This window comes from Schistocerca serialis, chromosome 9, assembly GCF_023864345.2.
Source record: "Schistocerca serialis cubense isolate TAMUIC-IGC-003099 chromosome 9, iqSchSeri2.2, whole genome shotgun sequence".
NCBI lineage: Eukaryota > Metazoa > Arthropoda > Insecta > Orthoptera > Acrididae > Schistocerca > Schistocerca serialis.
Window position 1 is genome coordinate 416307180 of NC_064646.1, and position 6000 is coordinate 416313179.

General features: G+C 36.0%; 1 protein-coding gene across 4 annotated transcripts in view; it reads right to left on the reverse strand.

Annotated features, from left to right (window-relative positions):
* LOC126419310 (transcription initiation factor TFIID subunit 1-like) overlaps positions 1 to 4538 on the reverse strand; it is a 167106-nt gene extending 162568 nt beyond the window's left edge. For 3 of the 4 annotated variants that reach the window (XM_050086489.1, XM_050086487.1, XM_050086490.1), the window contains exon 1: positions 3545 to 3699. The gene's annotated coding sequence lies outside the window, so the exon portion shown is untranslated. Of the gene's footprint in view, positions 1 to 3544; positions 3700 to 4393 lie in introns of those variants that run through there. The other variant, XM_050086488.1, reaches the window with a different exon arrangement.
* Between the last annotated feature and the right edge of the window lie 1462 nt (positions 4539 to 6000).

The following is a 6000-nucleotide window of genomic DNA, read 5'->3' on the forward strand; positions in this document are numbered from 1 at the left end:
TTGATTTACTCTTGGTGATAGGGGAGGGGAAACTTACGAGTCGGTATAGTTCGTCTACAAGTTTTAGGCTTAGAATTTTTCTTGCCTTTCTCTATGTTTTCAACATTTCTTGTAGATATTTTGGATTTTAAGTCAGTATTCAGTTTCCATCCTTTGGCATCTAATATTGTTTGCTTTTGTATCGATGTAGTTTTCCTGAATGGTTTCACTTGCATATTTAAATTGTGGAACTAGCTAGTTGATTTCGGGCTGATGCAATGTCATGAGTTACTATTGCTAAACCATCTGTGAATGCTACACAGTGTACACGTAACTTGCTTCTACCTAAAGTGATTGGTTGGTCAGTTTTATGGGCTGATTTCAGTTTGCACCGTATTTGTGTCACTTTCTCAAGGCCATAAGTGAAAAGTAATGGAGACAGTTCATCTTGTCTAACTACTATTTTGATTTCGAAAGGATCTGGGAGTTTCTCCGTGCATTTGACACTGGTTTTGTCTGGTCAGTGTCCGTTTTATGACTGCAAGTGTTTTCATATCTAGATCTTGTTCTTTCAATATTTGGGAGCATGATTGGCTGGGAACTGAGTCATAGGCTTAATTTTGAAAACAATAAATGTGCCAACTACATTTTTTCTACAAATTCTCTAATGTCTTAGGATTAGCTTTAGGTTTACAGTTTGCTTTGGACATTAATAGCCCGGTGAGAGTCCTGTCTGACATTCTTCAACTTTTGGTTCAAGTTGCTTCTCTGCTCTTTCGAGAAGAGTTTTATATGCAACTGCTGTTAGTGAAATTCCTCTGTAGTTACTTAGATCTATTCTGACTCCCTTCTCGTGTAGCAGTTGCATTAACCCAGTTTGGGATTTGTTCTGTACTAGTTAAATGTTTGCATAATTTTTGTTATGTTTTATGAATATTGCACACACCAAAATATTCAAAAGCATGTCTGCATAATTTTTGTTATGGTTTATGAATATTACACACACCAAAATATTCAAAAGCAATTACTATATTATGTAAAACAGGTTTTCTGAATTTAGTCCAGGACTTTTGTTATCCACACACAAACCTGTACTAAATGAAAAGTCAGTGCTAGTAATAATGGATTTGGCTCGCATGTCTTCATATCTGCATTTATTAAATATGGTACAAACAACAGCAATAAAAAACTTAAAGATTTCAGGTTATGCTGCAGATTGGTCTGCCACACAAAAAAACACCTCTTCTTCACACAAAAGGGTGTAAGTAGAGAGAGAGAGAGAGAGAGAGAGAGAGAGAGAGAGAGAGAGAGAGAGAACATGATTCTCCCACAGGAAACAGATCTAAGATAAAATGGTACGACCCCATTTTTAATACTTTAGCTAGGAAGGTTTGTTTTGAATTTGGAGTAAATATGCACAAATATAAATACTCTCCAAACACATCAAAGAAAAATGAAACACTATTTCATATTCACATATAACTGCAACAAGATATGGAGAATGCAGATGCGGAGCTATCGCAATTAAGGCCTCACGTGTTTCTTGTTTATTATTGCTCAAGGTAAATTTTAGTTGTATTATCATAATTTCACTTTTAGCACACAGTAAATGATTAATTGATGACAAAGATATGGATTTCGTAATGTCTGTAGTAGGCTACATATTTATATTTTTGCTATGGCCAGTGCTCTTTCCACATTTTTCTCCTCCCATTACAGAATACAATGATACAGTACAAATATTTAACAAATGTGAAACATAATTCACAAGTAATGTACTACATAAGTATTGTATATACAACAAAATTATAAATTAGGCTACTTATACAAATAAGATTATGGGTTAATAATGAAAGGGGACAACTACAACACTCTTTAACATTATGAGATATGATCATAATATAATGTTTTTACAAAGAGAGTGCATGGCGTTTAACATCCTGTCATTCTAGTCAAATCAAAATGCTACACATCAAGGGGGATGTTGGCTCAAATTCTCCACACAAAAAGAAGGGAGGACATTGTGAAGTGCATGAGGCACAGCAGCATATTTATAGGCCAGGTGTCATTTTTCAGAATGGACTGAAGTGAGGGCAAGCAGCATGATCATGGTTGCAAAGTCACCATTGAATGTTCATGGCATCTGCAGTGATGATGTTGAGAGACATGAAGAAACTGCACAAAATTATAAGCCATATTCACAATACAGTCATTAACACACTGACCTTATATTTGTGAAGATGGGATTTGTCTGTCTGGCCATCCTGATCTAGGTTTTCTGTGGGTTTCCTAAATCCTATCGGGCAAATGCCAGGATGGCTACTTCAGCAAGGCCACAGCCAACCATGTGCCCTATCCTCATAAAAACATACTGACATATTCTGTGTATATGCTTTTGTGAGATGTTTATTATCATTGTATTATATTGACAAAAAGGTTAAAATATCATTGCAAGATGATTCCTGAAAAAACACATATATAAATGTTGCTATAGTTTCTCCGTTATTCTATTAACTACATAATCTCGGTGTCAGATGAAAGGAAATGCAGTGTGTGTAGGAGCATTGGGAGCTTACAGGCACTCAACGCCAAGGTTATCAGCCCTATTACAAATATTACAGGAAGCAAATGCATATAAAGTATCTAAAACTGTTGTCACAGAAGTACAATGCCATGGGAAATTTTAATACTACAACATACTCAACATATGACCGTCGCCGGGGACCAACATATTTTCATTTTACTTAAACAAGTCTCTATCCATTTATTCTGAAGCTACTTCATATTGATTTGTATATACATATCCTTCGTTCGACCAGTTCTAAGTTTCCTATGGACTCCTTCACCTCGTTATTCTTGCTTCAAGCATTTCAGTAGTTTGGTACCATTTGGATTACCTTTTCTTCGTTTTTTAAAACGTAATTTAGGCTAAATGTTCTATAAAAATCAGGCTAATCCACACAATCTGGACATGAAATTAAAGAAGCAGTCAACTCATAAGTTTATCTGGACCAGAAATGATCTACCGTTTATGCAGGAAAGTTGTGCATGACATAAGACCAATGATTTTGTCTATCCACATTCTCAAACTATTGCCAGAAAAGCAGGTTTCTTAACATGTAGGAACAAAGTCCTTGCACTAACCATTGGTTGTAGACAGGACCTTCCTAATCTAAAATTTACTGCGCCGATAGCAAGTCACACAGTAGATATTCATATCAATTTATATAACAATTAGTTTCTGCGCCAATATAGTTCTGAAGGAGTTGTTGATACTATTCTTTCGAACATGAATGCTATGAGTACTAATATTAATTAACATTATAACACAATTCACGGATGGCTCTATGTGAATGTTAGTACTGAACACTAAATATTACAATGCAACAATAACCATAGCAGCACGTGTTTCTGCACCTTCTAACAAAGAAACCTCTTTACTCACACTTCCACCAGTAACGTACATCATCATGTAAGGGTGTAAAGTGCGACGAATGCCTGCCATTTTCTAAAGGTTTAAATCATTCACTGATACACCAGGAGAATGAACGAATTATATGCCTACCTTTCACGCAACACCAACTTTGCTGGACGTTTCGACCTTTATGATCAGCAACTGCCACTATAGGTAAATTCCCCAACACGTACCTCACAATGCCTTTCGTCATTCGGGACTTCCCCTTCAAGATTTGAGATGCACATTTCGGCTTAGCAGTAATCTGTTAGTACTACCTTAAGTTTCCCTCCCCGTGTTAAAACGCTCATATATATGTAATTAATAAGTATTCCTATGAGTTTCTATTTTTTTCATACCGCGAAACATGTTAAATAAATATCTTACGTGCGTAGCACAAGAAAGTGTTGCCACCTTTCAGAAATTATTTATTTCTGAACTTTAATACAGGATATGGCTTTGTAATCGAGGTTTGTGCACAACAATGTGAGCATTGATAATATCATAATAAAATAATGCTAGTGTTTTTTTTCACGACTGAAGTACAAAACGCATCACTCGTCACGACTCTCAATTTGGGGATTGCTCGGATCATTGGGGAAATGAAACCTTTTATGTCAAAAGATATACTATTATCAAGTGCAGATCAGCTTCATAGTGTATGAAGAGAAAACTCAATAAATTATGCCCTTCGAGCTCCCACAACAGTTTTGGATGAAGGTCTTTCTGCCAACATTAGCGAATTATGTCGCAGAGAGAGCAAGCTGTGTTGTGAAACTAAATGTCATTAAATAGGAATATCGTATTCATGTAAAACAGATTACATAAATTATTCTCAGTGTTAAACGATATGTAGGTGTCAAACTTTGTTCTACGCCCAATACGTAGCGTCGCTGTGGGGTCAAATTCCGACTTTTCTCACGCAGTGCTGGAACTACAGATTTGATTTGTTCTTCGTACCTTACATTTGTACGAGTAGAGATGACTCGCGTCTTTACTGTAAGTCGCCTCCTCGAAGAGTTGTAAGTAGCGCCCACTGTTGAATTACTGCATAACACAATTTCCATAACAGCGCAACGTGACATTCAGATAGCAACTACAGTGCACCCAGTTTTGTTATCTATAATTTGTAAAGTTGGCAGTAATCTGAAACAAAAGACTACTTGCGCGAAACTAGAGTGATCAAAAAATCGACAAACTTAAGCGTCAGCTGGATGTCACGAAGTTACATATCGTATGGTCATTCGTTTATTAAATACAAATTAAGACTTGCATTCTACGCAGAACTTCTTTGCGGGCACAATTAAGAAAATTAAGTCTGAAGAAATGGATTTTGTTACTTCAGCTTGTTCGCATCAAGCACACCAGTGTATCTTACTCATCTTCGTCGTGCTAATAATTTGCTCAGCTGTTAGAAGTGTCTAGTTGATATTGTATCGTGAACATTCTGTAACCACTTGCTCAAGTATTAAAATTCGAGTGCAAAATTGATGTTCTGTGATTTGGCTATTATATCCTCGTATCGCTAGTTCTTAAGTTTTGAGTCACGCAGAAATCGGACACTTACTTGCCATATGTCCCATGTTATTAGGTGTTAATCTTTACGTTACTGGCGAATCGATTACTATATGATTTACAATTTCTACTACTACTATTGTGGCAGTTTTGGTATGTAATGAAAATAATTTGCAATACACGAACTGAAATAAATTTACTCTTAATTATTGTATCAACATACAACCTGATTCTTCGGAAAGCGCCAAATCGTGAGCGCAGAAACCTTTATTCACTAATAAGGAAATTGAATATAATGTGCAGTAAACTGTAAAATTCAAAAGTTAGATTTCATTTTAGAATCCCGAGAGAATTTTCTCTCGCAAGTGTACTATACTGTATCAGATTACAGGCCTACTCTGCTAGTACTGTTCTTTAATGGTATTCATTAAACATAATAGAATCATTCAGAAGAACTGTAATTCACATTGCTTGACTATGAACTATGGATATAATTGTCAAGAGTGCAAACTGAGGTTCCATATTGTAATACAAAGATCTGTGCATTCCTGTCTGGCATGAGCTTGGGAAGTCAGTCAGAATACTAGAAATTAAAAACATACATACTTTATTTGCCACTTCTACCAGAGATTATGTAGATTGTATGAGGGCTTGTACCTGTGAATTGTGTGACAATTAACATTACAGAACATAAGTGTAGGTGTTGGAGGCTAACATTACAACATGCACCAGAACAAAGAGAGCATTGAGGCCCCGCTGGCAGAGACAGAACAATGGCCATAGGAGACATGGCCAACACGCTGGCAATCATAAGAAACTCAATGGATGTACTAGATTTTCCCAAAGTTTAATTTATAAGGGAGTTTTCAACCAAACCAAAGATTGATTTGCATGTGAAAAATTCTTAATTTCTCTCCAAATCGAGTAAGTACACATACACCTGTGTTTTGATTGCCTTATTACTGTTTCGTAATGCGAGTACTATATTGCTGATGACCACATGATGCATTCCTGTGAATATGTAATACTGTTGTAAGTCTGTAAAATGAATT